Source organism: Sus scrofa, chromosome 7 (assembly GCF_000003025.6).
Source record: "Sus scrofa isolate TJ Tabasco breed Duroc chromosome 7, Sscrofa11.1, whole genome shotgun sequence".
Taxonomy (NCBI): domain Eukaryota; kingdom Metazoa; phylum Chordata; class Mammalia; order Artiodactyla; family Suidae; genus Sus; species Sus scrofa.
Genome location: NC_010449.5, coordinates 46,424,636 through 46,452,348, shown reverse-complemented (window position 1 = coordinate 46,452,348; position 27,713 = coordinate 46,424,636). Strand labels below are relative to the sequence as shown.

Genomic DNA, 27,713 nt, shown 5'->3' with positions numbered 1-27,713 from the left:
GCTGTGGTGTATGTTGCAGATGCAGCTTGGATCTGGCATTGCTGTGGCTGTGGCATAGGCCGGTAGCTGTAGCTTAGATTCAACCCCTGGCCTGGAAACTTCCATATGCTTCAGAGTGCGGCCCTAAAAACCAACAAAACAAAACAACAACAGGAGTTCCCATCGTGGCTCAGGGGTTAACAAATCCAACTAGGAACCATGAGGTTGTAGGTTCAATCCCTGGCCTTGCTCAGTGAGTTAAGGATCTGGCATTGCCATGAGCTATGGTGTAGGTGGCAGACGCTGCTCAGATCCCACGTTGCTGTGACTCTGGTGTAGGCCAGCAGTGACAGCTCCGATTAGACCCCTAGCCTGGGAACCTCCATATGCCGAGGGAGCAGCACAGCAAATAAAAGGCAAGAAGGCTCTGCCCTGAGGATTAGGTGGGCTGCAGTTTTATAATCCAAGGGGGTTGGGGGTGGGAAAAAACCACCTCGTCCTCTTTCTTGGAGGAGGAGCTTCTCCTCCATATCTGGTGAGAGAGTATTCAACCCTATAAGGTCAAACTAGGACTGTCAAGGTGCGTATTCAAATCAGCAGAAGGGCAATCCTTAAACTCCTGCCCTAGGTCCTAAGGGTCATTGTCTTGCTGAACCTGAATGCAGGCCTTATTTTAATGACCTATGGCATATCTCAGGCTTTAATTTGTGTTTTGTAGTTAAGCAAGCCTGCTTCGTTCTGATGGCTTTCTTGAGGGATTATTAACTTATGGTGGTCTCCCAAAGTCCCCTGGGTTTCTCTCTCCATCCATGGTCCCCTATTGGGACTTCTACAACTACCTGTGTAACTATCCTGCTCCCTCCCATCAGCTGCACTACACACCCTTCAACTTTTTCACCTTGGTTGAAGGAGATGAAACTCTAACTGCCCGCTGTCAGAGGAAATAAAAAAGGGAATATAAGCACACAGTGCTCTTAGAATTCTCTGGTGGGCTGTTTTCAGGAAGCATTCTCTTGGATAAAGAAGTGAAATGTGATGATAAAAAAAAAAATAGACTAAATTACAACTAAAGGAAAGGGTGCAAGTGAGGCCTAGTGATAAGTAGTCCAAACTGGGGTTAACTAAGTGGTAATCACCCTCAAATCAGGTTTAATTAGGGGCTTTTTTTTTTTTTTCCTTAGGCATAAGGATGTTAACTGTCACAGGTGCTTGACCTGGGGTCTGTGTCTGCCTGCCAGCTGGGAGCTGTATGCAGCCCTCCCAGCTGCCTCTTGTCTTCACAAATGCCTCAGCTGAGTCCCCTCATGCCAGTGAGACTGGCTGCATAGCACACAGGGCAGACCGTGGTTATTCATTCACACAAATATTTATAGAGGGCCTGCTTGCCTGACACTGTACTGAGTGTAGTGGAGGTAGGAAAAAACCATAAATTCCAACATGGGAAAAGCATTCCCTGAGCCTGACAGGAGTTTACCCTCTCCTCTGGCAGACAAAAATACATTACCTAAGGAGAAAAATAGCATAAAAATTTTTTTAAAACATTATAAAAACATGATAAGTGGTGCAGGCATCCCAGAACACTGAGCTAGGGCTTTACAACATATAGGAAAATGTAAAGGTGGTTTGAGTTTGTAGGGACAAAGACAGAGCTAATTTTTTGTTGGAAGAAAGATCTTATAGAGGAGGAAAGAGCTGACTTCTTTGGCTGTTGTTATCCAAACCTGGCCTGAGGCTAAGCTCAAGACGCCGAATGAGTCACCAGAGATAAAACAATTAAACAACAGACTGCCTGGCTTGCACAACCCAACATCCGGTCCTGAAGTCTTTTTCTCTGAATAGCCAGTTGTCCTGATGATCACAGAGCCTCAGCCTACCATTACATCCCTTATTGTTTTAAGACTTTAAATTTATTGCATTTACTGTTTTAGGACTGATAGGAACTTTTAGTTGTTATGCATGATTGCTGGATAATTACTGAGCAAATGGAAGCCAGCTCTCCCTAGAATTCTGGATTGTCAAGGAGAACCCCAGAGACTAAGAATATGCTAGACCTGATGGAGGATCCCAGTCCAAGGCTCTGACACCAGACAGGAGGTCCACTGCTCCTTCTGAGAGGAGCCTTGGTTGGGAGGAAACACTCTGAGGGATACAGAGCGTTCCCTGTTCAGTCCCTCCATTTGGGAGCAGGGAAGACAATTTGGGGTCTAAAACCATGTGAAGTTTCCCATCTTCTTTTTCCCATCCAGAAAATGCAGGAAATTAAAACCCAACACGAGCTCACTTACACCATGGTTGTCATAGAACCTGGGCACTCACTCAAGACCTTTCTCCTGAAAGCCTAGGGCAGTTGTTTTAGCATAGTGAGAGGCGGGTCCCCATCGAGGCAGTGGGGTCTGAGATGGGCAGGGGGGCAGGAGTGATTCCTTTTCACTCCAGCTTCATCTATTCTTGAAGTCTTCTCCACCCGTGTCCCCTGTGAGCCACCTTGGTCCCGGCTCCGCCCTCAGCTAATGCACAGCACTTGGCGATGCATGAATCATTCATCCACGCGAATTCCTCCTTTAATTGTCATAATCGCCTTCATATTCTCGGTACCTCCTTCGCGCCTGATACATGGCAAGGATTCATTAAATGTTTGCTGAAAGAATGAGTCCCTGGGAATTGTAGTTGGCAAAGTTGCGGCTTAGGGACATGTTTTTCAAAATAGGATTGTCAGAGCCCCAGAGAGATGTTTGGGGACCCTCATGAGAATGGAGCAGACGGTGTTCCCAAAGGCTCCATCTCCTCTTGTAACTGTCTTTGATCTGACTGGTTCTGCTTTTGTCTGATTAATATATTAGGGGTCCACATCTGATTTTGCTAGAAAGCTGCTAGAAAAATCCTAGTGGTGGGAGGAGGGGGTACAATATGGTACAATATCAGCAGGATATGATCACAAGATAAAGAGGAGTGAGGCATTCAGGAGAGTCTGAGCTTGGTAACAGCCTCAAGACAGCAGGCCAGGAGCTCCCATTGTAGCTCAGTGGTTAAGAACCTGAATAGTATACATGAGGACTCGGGTTTGATCCCTGGCCTCACTCAGTGGGTTAAGAATCTGGCGTTGCTGTGAGCTGTGGTGTAGGTTGCAGACGTGGCTCAGATCCCATGTTGCTGAGGCTGTGGTGTAGGTAGGTAGCTGAAGCTCTGATGTGATCCCTAGCCTCAGAACTTCCATATGCCCAAGTGCAGCCCTAAAAAGCAAAAAATAAAATAAAATAAAATAAATAAAATTTAAAAACATAAAAAAGACTTCAGGCCAGTAGAGAGAAATCCCCAAGGGGAGAGAGGTGGCCAGAGGGGTCTCTGAATCACTCCTCAACGACTTCCCCTTGGTCTTTGGCCACGGACTGGACTTCTTCAGACAGCGGACATGGCCCCACTTCCTTCTCTTGCTCTTCCCACTCTCTTACTTTACACTGTGGTCACTCTTCCTTCAAATACAGCACACTATTTCCTGCCTCAGGATCTTTGCACGGACTGTTTCCTCTGCTTGGAAAACTTCCTTCCTCCTCTTTCCTGGGCCAGTCCTTCTTTAAGTCTCCACTGAAATGTCCCTGCCTGACAGCCGACCTCCCTCAACATAGACCAGGCGGGAACCTTTATTCCCTGTATGTCTAACTTGGAGTGCTCCTCACCAATTGCAATATTCTATTGTCTGCTCATGAGTTTCCATGAGAGAAAGATGTTCAACGCTGTATTCCCTGTACCTGGCCCAGGGTCACACAGCTAGGAGGTGCTCAGCAAATTCCTAACATGTGATTGGCGACCTCTGAGGTGGCCCTTGTTGATCCCCACTGCTGGTATTCAGGGCCTCGTGCAGTCTCCTGACCCTGAGAAACTTCTTTTGACCTACAGGGTATGGCAGCGTTGAAGGTATCTTCCATTCTTAGGTTACGAAAGATGGCAACTTCCGTCTTGCTGGTTACCGTCTCAGCTTACGTGCTCTGATGAAGCAAGCTGCCAGGTCTCAGCTGCCACTGCAAGACCCTGAAACGAGGGCCCAGCCAAGCCACACCAGACTCGTGAGCCTCAGAAACCAAGAGATAATAAATGTGTATAGTCTCAAGTCACGAAATCTTGGGGTTAATTTGTCACACAGCAATATATCACTAATAAAATTTTTAAAAATGAGTAAATCAGAACATGAGTGAAACTAAAGACCTTGCCAAAGGAAGGGGTGCTTAAGACTCAGGGGGAACCATCTGAGGTGCTCAGGCAAAGACATTTGCTAATGCTTCCCGTTTGTTTTTTCTGGCTACAAAATCTGAAGTTGGGATTCAGGGGAAAACTCTTCCACAGTTTTCAGAATCAGAATTTCACCATATCAGTGGACATTTTATATGCCCAGGTACCAGGTACCGTCTGATTGTCACACATGAGAATTTGTGTTTGTGGATAAATGTAAAAGAAAAAAACTATCCTTGGGAGTTCTCTGATGGCCTAGCAGGTTAAGGTTCCTTCATTCTCACTGCTATGGCCCTGGTTGCTGTTGTGTGGTGCACGTTCTATCCCTGGCCTGGGAACTTCCATATGCTGCCTGTGTGGCAAAAAAAAAATTTTTAACATTTTTTTTAAATTAAAAAAATAAAAAGGAGTTCCTGTCGTGGCTCGCTGGAAATGAATCTGACCAGAATCTACTAGGACACAGGTTTGATCTCTGATCTCGATCAGTGGGTTAAGGATCCGGCATTGCTGTGAGCTGTAGTGTAGGTGGCAGACACAGCTCAGATCCTGCGTTGCTGTGGCTGTGGTGTAGGCCTGTGGCTACAGCTCCAATTCGAACCCAAGCCTGGGAACCTCCATATGCTGTGGGTACAGCCCTAAAAAGACAAATAAAATAAAATAAATAAAAATATGAGAGAACCTGAAATAAATGTTGCAACTCTCATTAAAAAAAAAAAAAATCCTTAGGATGCCAATTTGGATCTGATTCTTGTCAAAATGAACAGCCTGGCCTGGCTGGGGGGGGGGGGGAACGGACTTTATTTTAAATGGCTGTATTTTAACTCTTGATCCCAGTGACCCTCTCAAAGTATCTCTGTCTCATGTGCATTTGGCTGCAAGAAGAGCCTCATGTGACTTCGAAAATGGAAATAGCACTAATTAACTGGAATGGGTTAGTAATATTGTATATAGTCTAGATATAAATTATATAAAGTCCTTGCTAGAGCTATAAATACCAGCCTTATCAATAACTCTCATAATTTAGAATTTCCCAATGCATTTCAATTCATCTTTTCCTTAGACTGATTTCCTTGCTTCAGAGTGATAAAAAGGTGCCCCAAAACATAATTGATATACTTTAAAGTGCATTCGTGTTGCAACATCCAATTTTAATGAAGGTCTACAAAGAAGTTTCCTTCCTACCTCCTTAAATCTCATATTTTTTCCTGCCCAGTTACACATGGGAAATAGAATTGCCTTTTGAGTTTCCCTGGGTTAAGCTTATTTCAATTGGGACTACTAATTACTTGATCACCGTGGCATTGTAACCTGCCCTGACATTTAAAATTTATTTGCTCTCAAATAAAGGGCATTTGTTTTTCCTGTTATTTATAATCATTTTCTTAATCTCCTAGCAGCCAAATCCCATTTCAATTGCTCATTATGAAAACTCATGTTTGCTCTGTGAAAATGCAGAATTGCATATAATGGCATGATGTACATTTGTGTGTATCCAAAAAGAAAGGGAGGAATCTGAATGGTGAAATCTTGAACTTAAAGATGAGTTAACAGACTGCCTATTGGAGTCACGAACTTTCCAAAATCATAATTTGCAGAGGGATGCATTACACTATTAGACTGTTGGTTGCCAGGCCAGGATTCTTAAAGCTGCAGTTTTAGAGGCCACTGTCAAAAAGTAACAGATCAGAAATTAAGATAAAGGGAGTACACTGGGGCTGGAGCCTTACACACGTGTTAGGCTCAGGTGAGCTAAGAAAACAGTTCTTGACTGTCTCTCGAGTCCTTGCCCGCTGAATTACCTTAATCTGCCGCAAGAATTCAAACAATACCCAAGGGGAAATACTCAGGCTTTCTGATTTTGTTGCCTTCTGTTTCCCAAGGGTGAGATTTTGTTGCCTTCTCCTCTGTTTCCTCTGTTTTTCCAAGGGGAGGGGCGTGTTAACTGAACCATCCCACGAAGATGTGAAAGGGGTTCTAGAATCCAAGACGCATCCCTGGTGTGCCGATCCCCAGCATTGCCCACTGCCTCCTCTCTGCTGATCTTTACGGCAGATACGCTTTGACATCTGACCTCTTGGCCAGAGTTTGGGGCTGATTCCTGGCTGCTTAGCTTCGACAGCCTCTTGCTGGCGTTAAACCCAAAAGGCATGTCCTCTGTCTTGCTCCTGGTCCGGGGGATTAGCCCATGACCCCTGCTGTAGCGTCATCTGCCCCTATCATAGCCAGCCACTCTCAACTCAGCTCCCTCCTCCCCTTTGCCTTCTTGAGGGGACTTCCGAGGCCTCTGCCATGCCACATGGGAACTTAAATGGTTGCTCTGTCACCAGGCCTGCTGAGGAGTGGCTGCCTCCTGGGTTTGGTGTGGGGCGGTTGCAAGGCAACCTCATCCCAGAGTCCAAGCCCTGAATTGAAACAAACAAAACCAAAATGACCCTGCCCTTGGCATTCCTCTCCCCAACTCCCCAGACTTCCCCTAAAAGAGAGATGAAGAACCATGTGATTTACTTCCTGCCTCACATGAATTTCCTCATCCCTCTATCCACTCAGGTGGAAGGGAGAACTTTCTTTTATTTTCCCTTTCTGAGCACCTGAGATCTCCTCTGTATTGTACCGTCCTCCTTGCCGACTCCAGCCCTGAGACTTGATGACTGATGGCATATGAGAAAGACCCACTTACCCATAAAGGAGCTGATTTAGAAGGCATCTGAAAAATATCCTACCTCTTCCATAAGTCAATGGGGAATAGATCATCTAATTTGGAATGAAAATTGTATTTTTTTTGGTCTTTTTGCCTTTTTTAGGCCACTCCTGTGGCATATGGAGGTTCCCAGGCTAGGGATCTAATTGGAGCTGTAGACGCCGCCTATGCCAGAGCCACAGCAACGCCACATCCGAGCCGCATCTGTGACCTACACCACAGCTCACGGCAATGCCAGATCCTTAACCCACTGAGCAAGGCCAGGGATCGAACCCGCAATCTCATGGTTCCTAGTCAGATTCGTTAACCACTGAGCCACAACGGGAACTCCTGAAAATTGTATCTTGATGGTTTAAATCCACTTAGAAATTTATTGGATATCAAGTGAATAAGTCAGCCTTTAAAAATGATGAGCTTTCTGGAGTTTCTGTTGTGGCGCAGCAGAAACGAATCCAACTCATACCCATGAGGATGCGGGTTCGATCCCTGGCCTCTCTCAGTGGGTTGGGGATCCGGCATTGCAATGAGCTGTGATGTAGGCCAGATCCTGTGTCATTGTGGCTGTTGTATAGACTGGCAGCTGCAGCTCCAATTCTATAGCCTGGGAATTTCATATGCTGTGGGTGTGGACCTAAAAAGCAAAAAAAAAAAAAAAAAGCTTTCTTCTACATACTGTACGCTTCCATTTATACAACATTTAGGAAAAACCAAAACTAGTGAGAGAGAAAACAGATCGGTGATTCCCTGGGATTAGGGGTGGAGAGAGGAGTTGATGACAAAGGGGAACAGAGGAGCTTTTTGGGGTGATGCATCTTGATTGTGTGGTAGTTATATGATTGTATGTGCTTGTTTAACCCTTTTGGTTAAAACAAAAATGGAACTTTTTTTGTTCATTATGGTTTATTACAGGATATTGAATATAGTTATTATAATACAATAACATAACATTGAATATGTTATTACAATAGGACTTTATTGCTTATCCATTCTGTATGTAACAGTTTGCCTCGGCTAATCCCAAACTCCCAATCTGCCTCCAAAACCACCTCCCCCTTAGCAACTGTAAGTCTGCTCTCAACGTCTATGAGTCTTTTTCTGTTTTATAGGTCAGTTCATTTGTGTCATATTTTAGACTCCACATAAAAGTGATATCATATGGTATGATAATCTCTAGGTCCATTCCTATAGCTGCAAATGGCATCATTTTATTCTCACATCTTCTTTATCCATTCTTCTGTTAAAGGACATTTGGTTTGTTTCCATGCCTTGGTTATTGTGAATAGTGCTGCTATGAACATAGGGATATGTGTATCTTTTTGAATTATGGTTTTGTCTGGATAGATGCCCAGGAGTGAGATTGCTGGATCTTACAGCAACTCTATTTTCAGATATTTTTTCTTTCTCTCTCTCTCTCTTTTTTTTTTTTTTTGTCTTTTTAGGGCTGTACCTGCCGCAGATGGAGGTTCCCAGACTAGGGGTTAAATCGGAGCTTTAGCCCCCAGCCCACGCCTCAACCACAGGAACGTAGGATTTGAGCCACATCTTACATCACAGCTCACCACAATGCCAGATCCTTAACCCACTGAGCGAGGCCAGGGATCGAACCTGTGTCCTCATGGATACTAGTTGGGTTCGTTAACCACTGAGCCACGATGGGAACTACTATTTTCAGATTTTTGAGGAACCTCCACACTGTTCTCCACAGTGGCTGTACCAATTTACATTCCCGCCAACGATGTAAGAAGGTTTAAAGGAGTGAATTTTATTTTTTTTATTATTTATTTATTTTTTTTTTTTGTCTTTTTGTCTTTTTAGAGCCACATCTGCTCGGCATATGGAGGTTCCCAGGCTAGGGGTCAAATCGGAGCTGTAGCCCCCAGCCCATGCCTCAGCCACAGCAACATGGGATTCGAGCCACATCTGTGACCTACACCACAGCTCACAGCAATGCTGGATCCTTAACCCACTGAGCAAGGCCAGGGATCAAACCGGCAACCTCATGGTTCCTAGTCAAATTTGTTTCCACTGCGCCACAACAGGAACTCCACGAGTGAATTTTATTTTATGCAAATTAGACCTAAATAAACCTGACTTTTACCAAAAAATGATGAGCTTTCACATTTTCAAGATAATACCTGACATGTATTGAACATTTATTAAATAGTATATCATCCTACCACCTGGCACTAGCTCATTCAGTCCTCAAAAGGACGGTATTCGGAGGGTAGTATTGTTATTGTCATTTCCATCTTACTGATAAAGGAACTGAGACCTAGAAAAGTTAAGTGCTTGCCCAAGACCACACAGTGTGTACAGCTGGGATTCATGCCCAGAGAGATCTGATGTCAAAGCCTGTGGCTTTCACTGCTATGTGAGATGGCCTCTCAAGTAAGTCCCGGCTGATAAATATTTAAGAGATCAACTGGTAATGTTTATGTTTGCTTACGACTTACCCTTCGTAGAGTTTTTTTTTTGGTTCAATCATATTTGTTCTCGAGTCAGAAAGTAAGTGGTACCACCCCTACCCCCCAGCGCGCACACACACACAGACACACAGACACACACACCAGGAACGTATTTCTCCAGTTGCCCCAGTTTGCGTCCTCAGTTACTGAGAGACCCATTCCCAGCCATATCACCAGAGGGCCTGGAATGAATCAGAGATGGAAGACTGTTGGTTAGGAGGATCCCTGGAAAGTCTAAGGATTGCGTCGCCCACAACCCCTGACCAGGCCCCCAAGCTATACTCTCAACTGGGGGTCTTGCAGTTCCAACCCAGATACCACTGCAGCCTGATGTAACAAAGGTAGCAGACTTCTCCTCCACCTGTAGATACGTTCCCTTCTCAAGTTCGAATTCACTTATCCTGGGTCTGAGATCCCCAGCCTGTTCTGCCTCTGACAGCACATGAATGAAGCACTGTTTTCATTAGTTGCTGGTGCTAGCACATCCAGAAATCCAGATTTCTGAGTCTTCCTAGCTGCTTTTATCTGGCAGAATGCTTTCCATAATCAGTGACGGAGCTGATGTGGGATAGTGTTGAGATATGGCAAACTCGTGGGAACTCAGGGCTGCTTCTTTTTTCTTTCTTTCTTTCTTTTTTTCTTTTTTGGCTGCCCTGCAGCATATGGAGTTCCCTGGCCAGGGATCAGATCCAAGCTGCAGTTTTGACCTAAACCAAAGTGGCTGCAACACTAGATCTTTAAGCCTCTCTGCTGGGCCGGGGGATCGAACCTGCGTCCCATCTCTCCCAAGAGGCCGCTGATGCCATTGTGCCACAACGGGAACTCCTCAGGGCTGGTTCTTGTGGAGGATAAGGGGGATGGAAGCCCACATCTAGTGTTCTGGTTCTCCCAGCCTGGTACCTGTGCTTCAGAGCACACTCATTATCAGCAAGGCTATCAGGCAATGTACATGATTTCAACAGAAGCTTTGGGCATGTGCTGACTCCAGAGCAGGGAGGTTTAACTGCTCACGTATCACTTTGCTCAGCCAGGGACCTTGGATCAGAAGTAGATATAGTAAAAACATGCTGAAAGGACAGTGATTCACCCCAGCAAATACCACCTCGTGTTTTCTCTTATCTGCTTTACTTGGGGAGCAGTTTGGTCCTCTGACATTGCCGATGACTCACTCATGCCCACAGGGGTGGAGGAAGATGCCCTGCAATAGAGGAAAGACCACGTAGGCCACAGCCTCACTCATCTGTCATCAATCTTTTTGGGGTGCCTCGACTCCAGGGCAGAGGTGCTTATATTGGGTGATTTGAAGGTCTGCCATCTTGAAAACGTGCTTGCCCCTCATTCTCACTTTTAAGCGTATCGGTATATTTGGTCAATTTATGATAAGATGCAATGCTGGGACAAGGTTGGGTAAGTCTGGATGGGGATGGTCAGAGGGGGAGTGGCCTGGGGGTCAGACTGGGTGAGGCCTTAGCTAGGAAGCCTCCCTTGAGCTGATAAAGAGCCTCAGGGAGGCGCTCTGGAGGCCAGGGACATCTTGGCACTGAAAACGGAGGATCAAAAATAGTCAGGAAAAGACTTAGGGGAGAAATTTTGTCTGTTCACAGTTTCACCTGGAATACAGCCCATCTGCGCCAAATTGTTATCAGTTGTTTACACCTGCATGTAAAGGAGTTTTCCCTTTTTTCTAGAGGAAGCCGTGAAAATACAGGACACCTGATGGGCAGGGTCATGGCCTGGGTCAACAAAGGATTCCAAGGAATGAAGACCGGAGACTTAGCCAGTGTCAGAGTTCCTGCTGTGGCTCAGCAGGTTAAGAACCCAGCAGAGTGTCTGTGTGGATGTGGGCTCAATTCCTGGCCTCCCTCACTGAGTTAAGGATCTGGCATTGCCGAAAGCTGCAATGTACATCAAAGACTTGGCTGGGATCTGGCGATGCCGTGGCTGCGGCATAGACCTGCAGTTGCAGCTCTGATTCAGCCCCTAGTCTGGGACCTTCCATATGCCACAGGTGCGGCTGTAAAGAGGAAAAAACAAAACAAAACAATGTCACTTATATTTACCTTTTCAACCTGAGCATGAAGGATGAAGACTATTCAAATCTGAATGGGCCTGGCCTGATCAACAGAGAGATCAGTCAGGACAGTAACAGAAGGCCAGTCTTCATTCTGGAACAAAGGGTGGAGGGACTGGAAAAGGCAGCCTGTCTGGAATTTTATTTGCGCAAACACTAGAAATCAGCTGTGTGAAACCTATAATGCCATCCTATATGAGTAAACAAAAAACATCGCTACATTTAGAGTCGTCCCTTTTCCTGTTTCTTAGTAATCTGTCTTGTTGTTTCAATCCTCCTAAATCTTGTTGCTTCAATATTCTTTTATTCTATTGAACAAATCGGTATTGTTGACCGCGCATGCAAACTACTTTGCAAGGCCTGTTGCTACTAGTGGGGGAAAAAATTACAGTTTCCTAAAATTGCTCTGTGCTTTATGCTCAGACCATTATGAAAGAAACATTGGGGTATGCAATAAAATGAGTACCTACTGTATACAAACAACAGGCTGGTAAGGAGAGGAGGGTGTTTATCCAAAGCTATGCTGCCCTGGCTCTTCCGAAGATTGGTAATCCCTGATGGGAAGGAAGCTCCTTGGAAGGGAAACTGAATTACGGGAGTTTGCATTTCCCTGATTAATCCCACTCTCTCCAACCACTCTCTCCAACCTGTCTTTTCTCATTTATAAAATGCATACGCTCACAGCTCATTGATTTAGGTAGTCTGCTCATTGATTTGTAAACATGGATCAAGGTGCCAGACCATCATTTATGCAAACTGGCCTTGCTCACAGATACAGAAACTAAGATAAATCAGACCTTGGCCCACAAGCGGTCAGGGTGACCTCAGGAAGCAGAAGCCAGGGCTCCCCACAGGCCGATTCTCTCCCTCCTTCAATGCCAAATGGTGACTCAACGCCGACCTGCCCTGCCAGCTTGGTTCTCTCAGCTCCAGAAGGTTCTTATCTCCCTTCCATACCCAAAGGTTGTTATCTGTGGAGTGTAACTGTCTATACAGTATTAGCTCTTAGATGTTAAAGATTCCATTCTGGTTTCTAGCACCAGGGAAAAGGCCTGTGGACTTCTACAGTCTAGAATGTTTCAAGTTTAGCCTTAAAAAAAAAAAAAAAGTAAATTTGGGAGATACAAAAAAGCACAAAGAAACAAAGAACCCGTAAAATTTGCCTTTAGCCATGTTTTCTAGCAATTGTTATGCATATACACCTTTAAGAATGTATTTTAGGTCGAGTTCCCACTGCAGTGCAGTGGGTTAAGGGTCCAGCATTGTCACTGCAGCAGTTTGGGTCGATGCTGTGGTGAAGTTTCAATCCCTGGCCTAGCAACTTCCACATGCTGCAGGTGTGGCAAAAAAAAAAAAGAAAGAAAAGAAAAGAAAAGAAAAAGAAAGTATTTTAGAGTAAAACCTGGTAATTGTAATACTGTTGTTTCTGCTTGTTGTTTAAGATTTCCCAAGACTCTTGATGAAATCTTCTTCATCCTTTGCAGGCACTGCCCTCTGACCCAATCAAGTGTAAGACCATTCCTGCATTCCTAGTGGGGTGGGGAGAGGAAGTGATTACAACTCTAATACAGTATAGCAGTCCTTTCCCAATTATTTGGGATTATGTAGGATGCTTCCAGGAAATTCAATTCCCCTGCTGTATTTTAGGTTTTTGGCAGGTGCGTGTGTGTGGAAGAGTATTTCTAGCACGGAAGACAAACCACAGTTGGGATGGTGGGGGAGGGTGGGGGCGGAGGGGGACACATGGGAAACAGACTCCCCGGCTCCACCCCAGACCTAACCGTTGAGAATCTGCATTCTCAGGAGATCCCCAGGTGCTCCCAAACTGTGCACCTGAAGCTTGACAAGCTCTGGCCTGTGGAGTCATTCTGTGGCCTTCCTCGGGTGGTACTGATTGTCAGGATTTATACATAATGGTCACCCCTCTTGATGCCGAAATTAGCAATAAAAATGCCACCTCCATGGGAGTAAACACCTTTTGCTCAAGCCATAACCTGCATTCTTCTGGGGAAATTCTGTATTACCTTCTCAAGGCCCTGGAGAGTTGCAGGGGCTCCAAGAGGAAGTCACAGAAGGTGGTCAACCTTTTCTTTTGCCTCCCTCTGGAAGTCCACTTCAGGGTCAGAGCTGTGCACTTGCAGCCCCTTAAGTCACAGTAAAACATTTGCCCAGGGGCACCGCGAGATTCACAACAAAGTTCTTCAAATTCTGTTGGGAAGAACTCCACCACGCCTCCGCCCGCCTCCACACCACCACTCCTGCCCTGTTTCCAGCCTCCACCGATTCATTTAACCTTGGTGCACCCACAGGGCCCCTAGGGTGGCAGCGGGGGTGGGGGAGGGGGGAACATACTCGGGCTCCACAGATTGTGAGGACCCCAATCACGCAAGCAGGGATCAAGGAAGCTCCAGGTACCGGGCTGCCGAGAGTGGGGAAGAAGCCACACAAGCTGAAACAGTCTTGGGCGTCTCTGGACGACCAGAACAGCTGCGTGTGCCTCGGAAGGTGTGCTAGCCTTGCCTGGGCAAAGCCCCCAAGGGCTGCTTCCATTAGCCTCTGCTTGACAGTCCCAACCGGGAAGGTGTTCCCAGGCTGTCGGAAGCATCTGTGAAGAGCAGTATCCGCCCTCCCAGGACTCGCTGCTCCCGCCCGAAGTGTCATTTTTCTCTCTAGTCACAGACTTGAAAGGTGTCGCAAAGCCTTTGTGCCCGGAGAACCTTGGCTGCCTCAGGCTTCTGGCATCAGGTCCTCCTCTATATCTTCGGCAACATCAGATTATCCTGCTGGCGCCCAGCCCTGGCCTTGGTACTCCAGCTCTCACCTGGCATCTCTCCTCTCCCAAGCTTGGCATCCTAAGCTGTTATGTCGGATCTGCAAATCCTTCCTTGGGAGCATATGGGACACTTTTGGGGCTCCAGTGCCTGTGGCAATAGGGAGAAGGATGAAGGATGGTTAGGAATGGCTTCTTCCTGGCCTTTGGAGAACTTGTAAACATCACCCTCACCCTGGCCACCTGGTTTAGAAAGCAAGCAACTGCGGTGGTCATCTTTTTTCTAGAGGTTATGGTGCAGAAGGGGTTGAAAACTCAGGCCTTGAGTTTGCAGAGGACTGTACTCAAGTCCTGACTCCCCATCACTAGCTGGGTGATTCAGCTGTAAAATGGGGACCACGGAGTTCCCGTTGTGGCTCAGGGGTCACGATCCTGACTAGTATCCACGAGGACTCGGGTTTTATCCCTGGCCTTGCTCAGTGGGTTAAGGACCCAGCACTGCTGGAAGCTGTGGTGTAAGTTGCAGATGCGGCTTGGATCTGTCCTGGCTGTGGCTGTGGTGTAGACCGGCAGCTACAGCTCTGATTCGACCCTTAGCCAGGGAACTTCCATGTGCCTCAGCGGTGGCCCTAAAAAGTCACACACACAAAAACCATAAACTGGGGATCACAAGACCTGCCTCAAAGCTTCTGATGAGGATTATATGAGGTGCTGGATGGAAAGCACTTAGCATAGTGCCTGGCACTTAGCGAATGCTCAGTGAAAGGTAGCTGTAGTCATTGTTGTTATTATTACCTAAAAATGGACAGCAATCAGGCCAGATAACCCAATGAGTCAGTTCTATAACCCCCAAAGCCTGGGTTTCCATTCTGGATCTGCCTTGAATCACCGTGTGGGTCTCCATTTCCTCATCTAAGGTGCCGACACTATCTGGAGTTCTGTTCCTATTGTAGCTAATGCTTATCCACGTGAACTGAATACCAGGCACTGTTGTTAGTCCCTTCTTATGCAAGTAACACTTCTTGGGTTAATTCATTTCATCCTTGGCACATCCCTGTTTGAGAGATGAGGAACTGAGGCTCAGAGGTGAGGGTCAAGAGTACCCAGGGTCAAGAGACGGAGCAGAGATTTTAATCCAGGTGGTCTGGCCCCAGAGCCTGCACCGTCCACCTTTCTTACTGGGGTGAATGAAATAGTGTATTGATTATGAAAGTGCTTTGGGAGTGAAAAGTGTGATATGAACACGAGATATTTCTCCTATTCATCCGAGTCTCTTGGTATTTGCTCTTCAGCTGGGATCCTTAATCTTCCCTGGCAGGGCATGGGGTAGGGGGGCCTCTTTAGCTTTTCCTGAATCCTTTTACTCACTGGATGTTATGAGCTGAATTGTGTCTTCCTCAAAAATATAAGTTGAAATTCTAGCCCCCAGAATCTCAGAATGTGATCATATGTGGAAAAAAGGTCTTGGGAGTTCCCATCGTAGCTCAGTGGTTAATGAATCTGACTAGGAACTTTTTTTTTTTTTTTGGTCTTTTTTTTTTTTTTTTTTTTTTTTGTCTTTTTAGCCCGAACCCATAGCATATGGAGGTTCCAGGCTAGGGGTCTAATCAGAACTGTAGCCGCCAGCCTACACCATAGCCACAGCAATGCCAGATCCAAGCCGCATCTGTGACCTACACCACAGCTCACGGCAACACCGGATCCCTAACCCACTGATCGAGGCCAGGGATCGAACCTGCAACGTCATGGTCCCTAGTTGGATTTGTTTCTGCTGCGCCATGACAGGAGCTCCCGACTAGGAACCTAGAGGCTGTGAGTTCAATCCCAGGCCTTGCTCAGTGGGTTAAGGATCCGGCGTTGCCACAAGCTGTGGTGTAGGTCACAGATGCTGCTCAGATCCCAAGTTGCTGTGGCCCTGGCCTAGGCCAGCGGCTACAGCTCCCATTAGACCCCTAGCCTGGGAACCTCCATATGCCGCAGATGCAGCCCTAGAAAAGACAAAAAAGAAAAAAAGAAAGAAAAAAGGTCTTGCAGTTCCGGTTGTGGCATGGTGGTTAACAAATCCGACTAGGAACCATGAGATTTCGGGTTCGATCCCAGTCCTCGTCCAGTGGGTTAAGGATCCAGCATTGCCACAAGCTGTGGTATAGGTCGAAGATGCGGCTCAGATCCTGCGTTGCTGTGGCTCTGGCGTAGGCTGGCGGTTACAGCTCCGATTCAACCCCTAGTCTGGGAACCTCCATGTGCTGTGGGAGTAGCCCTAGAAAAGGCAAAAAGACAAAAAAAGAAAAAAGAAAAAAGGTCTTGACAGAGGTTATCAAGCTAAAATGAGGTGACTTAGGGTGAGCCCTAATTCAGTGTATCCTTATAAGAAGGGGAAATTTGGACTGAGATACACATCGGGGGACAACTACTTGAAGTCGCAGGAGAAGGCCATGTGGATGTGAAGACAGAGGACTGGTGTCATCCCTAAGCCACGGATGACAGAGGTCACCAGAAGCTAGGAGAGAGGCACTGAAAAGATCCTTCAGGGGCTATACAGGGAGCATAGCCCCACCAACCCCTTGATCTTGAACTTCTAGCCTGCAGAATTGTGAGATGAAAAATGTCTGTTGCTCTAAGCCATCGAGTCTGTGGCAATTTCTTCGGCAGCCCTGGAAGATGAAAACACTGACTAAGATCAAGGGGATGGAGATGAGTAGGAAAGTCAAGGCTGACAATGGGGAGTTCCCCCTGTGGCACAGTGGGTTTAGAATCCGACTGCAGCAGCTCAGGTCACTGCAGAGGCACAGATTCGATCCCCAGCCTGGCACCACTGCTACTCAGATTCGATCCCTGGCCCAGACACTTCCATATTCCACAATAATAATTGTTTAAAAAGGCTGACAATGGGTGATGAGAGGTTGCTGAGAGGGGCCTAGTACCCCCATGTGTGTGTGTGTGTGTGCATGTGTGTGTACATGTGCATGTGTGCACTTCGGCAGTGAAAACTGATCTCTGGGCTCATCAAGCCTGCAGAGCCTTCCTCTGTAAGGTCACATGAGAGGCAAAGTGAACATTAAATGTGAATCAGGGAGGGAGAGAAGTCTTCTCCGTGAGCACAATTCATAGAATCCCACACCTTTGTTCTGCAGCAGAGGATGTGAGAAGCGGGGGGCCGGGTTTCCAAAACCCTCTCCCCAGTGAACAGCACCAGTGGGGGCACGGATGAACTCTGACCCACAGCCCCGTGGTGGGGTTGTGCTGCCTCCCTGACCCTCAGGGTCTGCTTCTGGTTGACACACAGAAATTCACTTTTCTGCTGTTACAACTTATTTCACACAATTATACTGTTTTTCTTTTCTTTTCAATTTTCAATGAAATATATCAGACACAGATATGTCACAGATCCCAGGTGGCCATGACAGTGTGTCTGCATCCGTGTAAGTGGTACCCAGACAAAGAATGAGTACATTACCTCACCCTGAGGCCTCCTGCCCCCGCGCCCCTACCCCTCACCCTGCTACTGGCGCCAACAAAGGAACCACTATCCTGACTTCTGACATCACAGATGGATTTGCCTGTTTTTGAGCTGATATGAATGGAATTCACAGTCCTCCTTTGTTCCTGCCTTCATTCTCCACACCGTATGTTTGTGAGATTTCTTTGCACCTCGCATATGGAGTGGTTCACTCCCACTGCCAGAGAGAAGTCCGTGTTTCTGGTCTTTTGAACCAAATCAAGAGGTACACAGAGAGAGGTGTCCTGGAAAAACTCAAGCTGGTCCTGAAAAAAGAAAAAAAAGTTAAAGTCACCCAATTGCTGAAATGAGAGCAAAACAACTTAATCTTTTCAAATTGGATTTAATTCATTGGCCATCTACTAAAAGCCACTTTCCAGGTCACTCCCAACCCGCTCTTTCTTTCCCCTTTCCCTGGGATGTGTCACCCTGGGATGACCCAGCCTGGACTTAGGGGATCGGGTTGGAGGTTAACTAGCTGAGGGTTACCTGGATGAACCCCTCTTGATCCCAGAGTCACTCAAAGCCTGGACTCTCCCTCGCTTGGCTAGTAGAGTCCCTGTTCCTTCAGCAGCGTCATAGCCAGCTTCACCCACAGTCAGAGAGGCTGCCAGCACATCTGAGTTTTCAAGTTATTCCTTGTGTCTGAATCAGCCTCAGATAAAAATCCTGGAGCCTCAGGCTCGCCAGAGGCAGAGTGGAGTCCCTGGGGGGGCTGATCCTCTGCTGAGTCTGTCCTCTTGCAACTGGCTGAGAGCCACTCCCACAACTTGCTGGGGTTCTGGCCTTCATTCTTAAGAGTGGCTTGGCTGGAAAGGGGCTGCACCCCCTTCCCTCATCTTTCCATGCCAGACCACAATTGGTCTGACTTCTTTCTGGGGTCTTCCCTTTCGCTGGTAGCAATGACCTAATTCCAAAATGCAGTTCAGGAAGCTCAGATGCAAATCAGTGGGTCTGCTGTCCAGAGCCTGAGTCCATATATGGTCCAGTCTCTAAGCTGGGACAGGGATGGTGCTGGGCGCAGAGCAGCACAGTGATTCTTCAGCCGTCCCTCTCCCTGCCCTGAGCTGCGCCTGCCCACTCCAGTTTCCAGTGACGTCAGCACTGCACCCTTAACAAAAGGTTAGGACAGCCCCAGCCCAGCCCTGCTTTGTGCCTTTGGGAGCAGCAATCCAGTTGTTTCTCTTCAGGCTCCCTAGTTTCTAGGGGTCTGTCCTTTTTGGAACATAATAGAATAATAAGTTAAACTGTGTTTTTTCTTCAGTACAGCTCTGGTTGTGGGAATGGTCAGGGGGAGGCCAGGAGAGAGGACAGTCAGAGTTCCCGGGGCCAACTCCAGCCCAGTTGCTGAGGACTGTTTTGAACTGGAAGCAGTCGCAGGGCCCCACCCTGGCACTGGGCAGAGTTCAGTTTTCATAGACCTTAGTTGGAGCCTTGGCTCTTCTTTGGTCTCCACCCTCAGCTAGTTTCTATTTGTTTGGCCTTCTGTGAAGTATGAGCCGTGGAACTAGGACCTTCTCAGACACTGGAAAGAATCCGAAGTCTGGTTACCAGCTCTACTCAAAGCTCATTAGTGGATGATCGTGTTTTTTTATTAGCATCCTCACCACCATTCTAGAACCAATTAAAAGCAAAGCCACGGACTAGACTCCAGCCTGGCAGGCTGGAGCCGGCTCAAACCAGTTGCAAACCTAATTGTTACGTTTTCAGGAAATGTGTGAGCCCATCGTTAAACAACAACTATTAGAGAATAAGTTACACACAATTAAAACAGAAGAAACCGCTCTTAAAACAAAGGCACTGAGAGTTCCCGTGATGGCTCAGCGGGTTAAGAATCTGACATAGTGTCCCTGAGGATTCGCTCCTTGGGCCTTGCTCAGTGGGTTAAGGACCCGGTGTGGCTGCAAGCTGCAGCATAGGTCACAATTGTAGCTTGGACCTTGCATCGTTGTGGTGGAGGCCAGAAGCTGTAGCTCTGATTCGACCCCCTAGCCTGGGAACTTCCATAAGCCACACACTCAGCCCTAAAAAAAAGTACTAAATGAACAAAGCTCATTCACTTCTGAATGATTTTACTACATTTTGCTGCTATCAGTGCTTTGGAAGTGACTCACATCTATTGTATCTGTATGGTGGAGGCACCCTATAATAAGGTGCTTCTGTACACTCTTGCCAGCTCCTGGTTTTGTAAAATCGCACTGGAACCTTGAAATCAGCCATGGTGGGGTATTTATGCCATGAAAAATACTACAAAGCTGGGCTCCCAACCCCTAACCCCCAAGCCAGCTGTTGACTTTGACGAGCACACCACTGACTCTAGGCGTCACGGAGGAATGACTCACTCCCCACCTTCAGGGTACCTGTATTGCATGGGGGACAAGTCCTTCAAGACATAAGTTGGGCAGCGCATTCTATAAAATGCCAAAGGGGCATCCAAGGACATGGGCATTGTGGTCAGAAAGGCTTACATCAGCATCCCAGTTCTGCCATTTACTGGCTAGGTCACCTTAAATAAGTTACCTAATATTTTGAATCTTTTGCCAAATGGGAATAAGAGCATCATGGATGGTCACAAGGATTTAATGGTGAAGATATAAGAGTGTGGAAAGGCATTTCTTTTTTGTTTGTTTTAAAATGTAGATTTTATTTTATTTTAATATAATGATTTTTTTTCACTATAGCTGGTTTATAGTGTTCTTTCAATATTCTGCTGTGCAGCATGGTGACCCAGTTACACATACATGTATACATTCTTTTTTCTCCCATTATCACGCTCCATCATAAGTGATGAGACATAGTTCCCAGGGCTACACAGCAGGATATCATTGCTTTTCCATTCCAAAGACAATAGTCTGCATCTAGTAACCCCAAGTTCCCAATCCTTCCCACTCCCTCCCCCTCCCCCTCTCCCTTGGCAACCACAAGTCTATTCTCCAAGTCCATGAGTTTTTTTCTGTGGAAAGTTACCTTTGTGCCATATATAAAATTCCAGCTATAAATGATATCAAATGGTATTTGTCTTTCTCTTTCTGACTTACTTCACTGAGTATAAGAGTCTCTAGTTCCATCCATGTTGCTGCAAATGGCATTATTTTTTCTGTTTTATGGCTGAGTAGTATTCCATTGTGTATATATACCACATCTTCCTAATCCAATCTTCTGTCGATGGACGTTCAGGTTGTTTCCATGTCTTGGCTATTGTGAATAATGCTGCAGTGAGTATGCAGTGCATGTGTCAGAAAGGCATTTCTGAGTGAGGGACCAGCATGAGGAATGGTGTAGCAGCATGAAAGTGGTAGGACCAGTCAGAGAATGGCCAGCAGTCTAGGATGTCTGGATATTAAGATACACCAGAAACATCAAGCTGGGCAAATTGAAGGTAGTTTGTGATCCTGGAAATGCAGGATTATTAGGGAGGGAAAAGCTGAGACTTTCTGGGGCAAAGCTGGGGAGACAGAGCTGCTGTGAGGGAGGCTCGTGGTCCAAGTCATTAAGTGTGAAAGTTACAGCAAGTTCAGGCATCATTCAGACAATCATCTCCACCAGGAGGTCAAGTCTGGCCAGCAGCATTAAGGACTGTGGACCATCTGGACTAATCCCCAGCCACAACTGGAAATAGAGGGGCCTCACCCAGCCCTACAGAGGGGACCAGCAGGAATAAGGTTCAAGAGTCTAGGCTGGTTCAGTGGCTCAACATTGTCATCAAATGGCTAAACATTCTCTCTCTTTTCATTCTGATACTCTCACTGCCATTCTCAGCGTGTCTGATTTTTTTCTTGGAGTTGATGCCTGGCGAGGTACAATGGCTGACACAGCTCACAGTCCCTCAGTCAAAGCAGATGAGGGTGGCAAAAGCCACCAAGTCAGGAAGCAAAATCCTTCCCCGAGTTGCAGCAGACTTCCTCTTGTCTCTTGGCCAGAGTGGGTCATGCACCAGAGGCAGACAGTAGCCTCCAAAAATGCTCACACTCTTGGCGCCTGGAGCCTCTGAAGTTGCTACCTTACATGGCAACAGGGACCTTACAGATGTTATTAAGGGTAGACCCTAGAGATGGGGAGGCTCTCCTGGATTATCTGAGGTGTTCAGTGTAATCACATAAACCCAGCCAGTTGATGGAGATGGTGACGTGAGGGGGGAATTGTCACTGGTTCTGAAAGTGAAGGGGCTGTGCCTAAGACCTGGAGAGTGGCCACTAGATGCTAATAGAGGCCCCCAGCTGAGAGCCAGGGACCTCAGTCTTACAGCTACAAGGAAATGAATTCTATCCATTTCAGAGACAGCAAAGAAACCAATTCTCCCCTAGAAGCTCCAGAAAGGAACTCAGCCCTGCACACAACTTAGGAGACACCCAAGGAGATCTGTACATGACTTCTGACCTACGCAACCATAAGACACTAAATTTGTGTTGTTTTATGGTAAAGCTCTAGTCATTTGTTACAGCAGCGATAGTAAACCAATATACATGCCCACCCCTTAAGCCAGTAAAGGCAAAGGAAACTGAGATAACTGCTGGCTTAATCCAGTTAGGGATTTTCCCCTGGGACTGGGTGACAGGCCAAGTTCTCCAAGTGTGCTGGAAAGGGTCCATAAACTTTGGAAGGAGTACCACAGCCAGGGTGGGGATGATGTAAGCTCCAGGACAGATACGTTAGTGGTTTTCAGCCGTCTTCTGTTTCAGTTGGTCTGGTGATTAAACGTTTTAAGTTTGTTTTTTTTCTTTTTATGGCCGCACCTGTGGCATATGGAGGTTTCCAGGCTAAGGGTCAAATTGGAGCTGCACTTGATGGCCTATACCACAGCCGCAGCAACGCCCGATCCAAGCCTTGTCTGCAACCTACACCACAGCTCACAGCAATCCTGGATCCTTAACCCATTGAGTGAGGCCAGGAATCGAATCCTCATCCTCATCGAGACAACGTCAGGTCCTTAACCCACTAAGCCACAATGGGAACTCATTTTTAAACAATTTTTTTGGTCATTAGGCATTTTAAATATCACCTGTGTGCAATCGGAGGGACATAAAGGCCTCCAGAGATCACCTCCACTACACCAGGACCCAGGCCTAATTGGGAGGAAGAGACTCAGAGAATAAGCTCACAGCTTCCCAGTCTCTGGCCAGGCTTCTAGAGCACAAACCTGAAAAATGCTACTTACTTCCTCAAACCTGGGATGCCTTCAGTTGGAAGCTACATCACCATTTTACAGATCACTACAAAAGAAAAAGTGCTGGAGTTCCCGTCGTGGCTCAGTGGTTAACGTACGGAACCATGAGGCTGTATGTTCCATCCCTGGCCTTGCTCAGTGGGTTAAGGATCTGGCGTTGCCGTGAGCTGTGGTGTAGGTTGCAGACGCGGCTCGGATCCTGCATTGCTGTGGCTCTGGCGTAGGCCAGCGGCTACAGCTCCGATTGGACCCCTAGCCTGGGAACCTCCACATGTCGCCAGTGTGGCCCTAGAAAAAAGACAGAAAGCCAAAACAAACAAACAAACAAACAAACAAAACAACTTGCCATCATTTTGCATGATCAGTGTTAAATAAATAAGATATTAAAATGAAAAAAAGCACGCATCTTAGAATCAACCAAAGAGGATGCCACAAATCTATCGGTACTAAGGATTAAATCTTAAGACGCTGCCAGCTCAGTTGAAATTGGCAAGGGAGGTATTCATGAGTTTCTAGGGAAGATGGAGGCCAAGGTGGGAAGATGAGAGTGTGCTTATGGACCAACTTGAAACCAAACTAAAGGATGCAGGAGTTTCTACTGTGGCTCAGTGGGTTAAGAACCTGACACAGTGTCCATGAAGATGTGTGTTTGATCCTGGCCTCACTCAGTAAGTTAAGGATCTGATGTTGCCAGAAGCTTCGGTGTAGGTCACAGATGTGACTCAGATCTGATGTTGCTGTGGCTGTGATGTAGGGAGGCAGCTGCAGTTCCAATTTGACCCCTAGCCTAGGAACTTCCATATGCTGTGGGTGCTGCCGTTAAAAAAAAAAAAAAAAAAAAGGATGCAGACTTCCTCTTGCAGGCAATGAGCAGTCACTGAGAGCTTCCTGGCAGGAAGGAGGGGAGTATGACATCTCTGATCATCTGATCATACAGCTCCTAGTTTGTTTTTGCTTTTTGCCTTTTTTTTTTTTTTTTTGCTTTTTACGGCCACACCTGCAACATAAGAGGTTTTCAGACTCTGTGTCAAATTGGAGCTGCAGCTGCTGGCCTATGCTACAGGCATAGCAACACCAGATCCAAGCTGTGTCTGCAACCTATACCACAGCTCATGGCAACGCTGGATCCTTAACTCGATGAGGGAGGCCAGGGATAGAACCTGCATCCTATGGTACTAGTCAGATTCTTAACCTACTAAACCACAACGGAAACTCCTGGCCCCTAGTTTCTGAAACCATATTTACAAGTCCTCACAGAGGAGCATGAAAAACCTGTCTTCTTTTGCCCAAGAGAGGTGGCTTGGAGCAACATCTGAGCTCACCTTTGACGAGCACGGGTCACCCCTGTTACAAACGAGAATGCACTCAGAGGATAGCTCTTTCTTTTCTTTCTTTCTTTTTCTTTTTTTTTTTTTTTTTTTGATCTTTTTTGTCTTTTTCAGGGCCGGATCCGTGGCATATGGGGGTTCCCAGGCTAGGAGTTGAATCCAAGCTGCAGCTGCTGGCCTGCACCACCAACACAACAATGCAGGATCCTTAACCCACTGAGTGAGGCCAGGGATCAAACCCATGTCCTCATGGATGCTGGTCGGGTTTGCTAACCACTGAACCAAGACAGGAACTCCAAGGATAACTCTTTTTTAATAAGAAGTTCAGGATTAACCGTGCTGGTGTGCAGGGTTTGTGGGTCCTCTGAGTTACTAGGTGATGGACAAACCTTCTTTTCACCCACCCCAGGATTCTGGGGCCCAGAGGGGTAGCCGGGTCACACCAAAGGCCTATTCTGGACAGAGGGAAATGTTGCAGATGGAGCCTGGAGCTGTCACCAAAGATCACTTTTGCCACCTCCCCCATCCTTTCACCTGGGGTTGATCCTGAGTCCAGGAAATTTGGAGATCTTTCCGAGTACCTATAATTATGGAAAAGAAGATCACAGCATCACCATAGGGAAGGGCCCCAAGAAATCACCTCATTCTCTTAATTTTTCCGATTAGGACATGAAGACTTAGGAAAAGAGTGCAGCTGGCCTGAGGTGACCCACCTGCGGAGTGGCAGTGCCAGGCTGGAATCCAAGCCTCCTACCACCCCCAGGGCACGTCCAGAAAGGCAGGAATGGGGCAGGAGTTCCCTCCCCAGGCAGAGTCTGCTCTGCCTCTTACTGGCCTGAGGCCTTGGGCCAGTTCCTTAATGTCTCTGGGCTTTCTTCTCTTGGTCTGTATATCAGGGCTACAAGCGGTACCTGCTGCCCATGGGTTGTTGTAAGGATTAAAGTTAAAAGTTCATGGAGTTCCCTTTGTGGGCAGCGGAAACGAATCAGACTAGCATCCATAAGGATGTGGGTTTGATCCCTGGCCTCACTCAGTGGGTCGGGGATCCAGCATTGCCATGCGCTTCGGTGTATGTCACAGATGTGGCTCAGATCTGGCGTGGTTGTGGCTGTGGTATAGGCTGGCAGCTGTGGCTCCCATCCAATCCCTAGCCTGGGAACTTCCATATGGTGCGGGCGTGGCCCTAAAAAGCTAAATAAACAAACAAACAAATAAATAAATAAAGTTAAAAGTTCATGAGAGGGCAGAGACAGTTGCCTGCCAGCCAGGGATTGCTCCATCAAGAGTGATCGTTACTGTCATTACCCTTTCACGCAATCTCAGCCGCCTCCATCACCTTGCTCCTGCTATCAAACTGGAGGTCTGAACTTTGAGACTCAGGGACAGAGGCATCCGTGGAATTTGCTCCCCTTGCTAATCTGGCAAAGTCAACAAACCCTTTCTGTGTAACCTGATGGGAACCTCTCGGAGATGTTAGGTCACCGTGTGGAAGTTTCGAGTGAGGGCCCGGATTGCTGGCTGGAGGGAGAGTGGGCAGCCCGACTGGGGGAGGGAGGAGGCTTTCCAGGTGGCTGGGGGCCCTGGCTGAGGGTTCCAGGGGGGAAGGGGTGCAGGAGCCTGGAGGCACCAGGCGGGGCCCTTGGCATGTGAATGGAGTTGGGGGGGGCGGTCAGGAAGGGGATATGGTTGGGCCTTTACGCTAGAAAGGAAGGGGACTGAAGTGGATGAAAAGAAGCATTTTCTGTGGCCGTCAGGAAGGGCCTCTCGCTGGGGATTTCCTACGCAGGACTGCAGGCCTTGGCCACCTTCCCGGGAAAGGTGGTGCTTGTCGTGGGGAGTCTGCACCCTGTGAGGCTGCAGCCTGGGCACCAGTGGTGCCCACTCCCGCCTCTGGCGCTGCTGGCCTCCCTGAGCCTTGTTCATCAGGGAACAAAACGCTCTTTGCTTGAACCACACACTTTAGACGTCTTCATGCAAGGGAGGGACACGGAGGTCAGGGCAGAGGCAGACAGAGAGGATGGAAGCTATGAATAGAGTGGAGAAAGGGCGGTCAGGGCCTCGGAGGGCGTGCCTGGGAGGCTGGGCAGCGGGGCTGTTTCAAAGCTCAGAGGCCTTGGCACGGGCTCTACATGGCCCTGTGTCTGCCAGCCAGCCCCAGACCACGGGGCATGCTGATGTGGCCGTTCCAAGGAGCTCGATGTGGTCTAAGGCGAAACCCCCTTGGAGAAAAGAATTTCAAAAATTAAGGGGGGAAAAAAAAGCACAATCAACTCTCTTTTTCTTTTTCTTTTTTCCAGCCCCAATCAAAAAGTACAGTATCTGCTATTGAAAAATTGCATCTCAGAAGCGGCGCCTCTTTCTGACAGCATCTGCCAAGACTTCCGATGAGGCTGATGGAAACCTGTTCCATTTTCATGTTGTATAATAAGTAGATGGAAGCCTTGCACATCTGTTCAGGCAAGATAATGATGATATTATTACTAGAAGCCTTGTGCAGCAAAGAGAATCTATTTTTTTCTCTTTCCTACCCCCAGCCTGAATCCAGCCTCTCTTTCTCTTACTTCTCGTGTTTACTTTCTAGCTCACACTCTTCCTCTTCTCTCTTCATTTCTTTCCTCACCTCAGTGCCCCACCCAGCTTACTGAAACCAAGGTGATAAAGCCAAGAATTCTTCTCCTCTCAGAAGGAGGAGCTGCTGAGGAGGTACTGGGGCCAGGGGCTGGCCGAGCTCAGGGGGACAGGGGTCTCTGGGTCTCTCCTCAGAGCCCTGATGCCTCCTACGGCGAACGACCCTCTTCAGCCCAGTCAGAGGAGCCTCTGGGCTTACCCCGTGCCCAGCCTCATCAGCAAAGAATCAAGGGAGACAGCAATGGGACCAGATAATTCCTGCCAAAGAGACAACAGATAGAAAGGGCTTAATGTATTTCACGTCCAGGGATAGTTTACATCATAACTGGACATTCTCTGGATACATAATTGATTCATGAAGAATTGACATTTTTGAGTTGGAATATCATTGCAAAGAATCAAAGTGTTGGGATGCATATCAGAGTTGGGGGGGAGGCTTCCTTGTTCTTCACAAATCATTCGTTCATTCATTTTTTTTTTTTTTTGTCTTTTGTTGTTGTTGTTATTGTTGTTGTTGTTGCTATTTCTTGGGCCGCTACCGCGGCATATGGAGGTTCCCAGGCCAGGGGTTGAATCGGAGCTGTAGCCACCGGCCTACGCCACAGCCACAGCAACGCGGGATCCGAGCCGCGTCTGCAACCTACACCACAGCTCACGGCAACACCGGATCGTTAACCCACTGAGCAAGGGCAGGGACCGAACCCGCAACCTCATGGTTCCTAGTCGGATTCGTTAACCACTGCGCCACGACGGGAACTCCCGTTCATTCATTTTTGTCAACAACAAATATTCACTCAGCACCTATCATGCAGCAGGGAATGAGCTGGTTACTAAAGCATGCACATAGATGGAAAGTTATGATTCCTTTCTCTCAGGGCCTTAAAATC

General features: G+C 47.3%; 1 long non-coding RNA gene across 3 annotated transcripts in view; it reads left to right on the top strand.

Annotated features, from left to right (window-relative positions):
- LOC110261540 overlaps positions 1 to 27,341 on the top strand; it is an 82,610-nt gene extending 55,269 nt beyond the window's left edge. The window contains exon 3 of one of the 3 annotated variants that reach the window (XR_002345759.1): positions 26,496 to 27,341. This is a non-coding gene — a long non-coding RNA (uncharacterized LOC110261540). Of the gene's footprint in view, positions 1 to 3,873; positions 4,527 to 11,054; positions 11,221 to 26,495 lie in introns of those variants that run through there. The other 2 variants (XR_002345760.1, XR_002345762.1) reach the window with 2 other exon arrangements.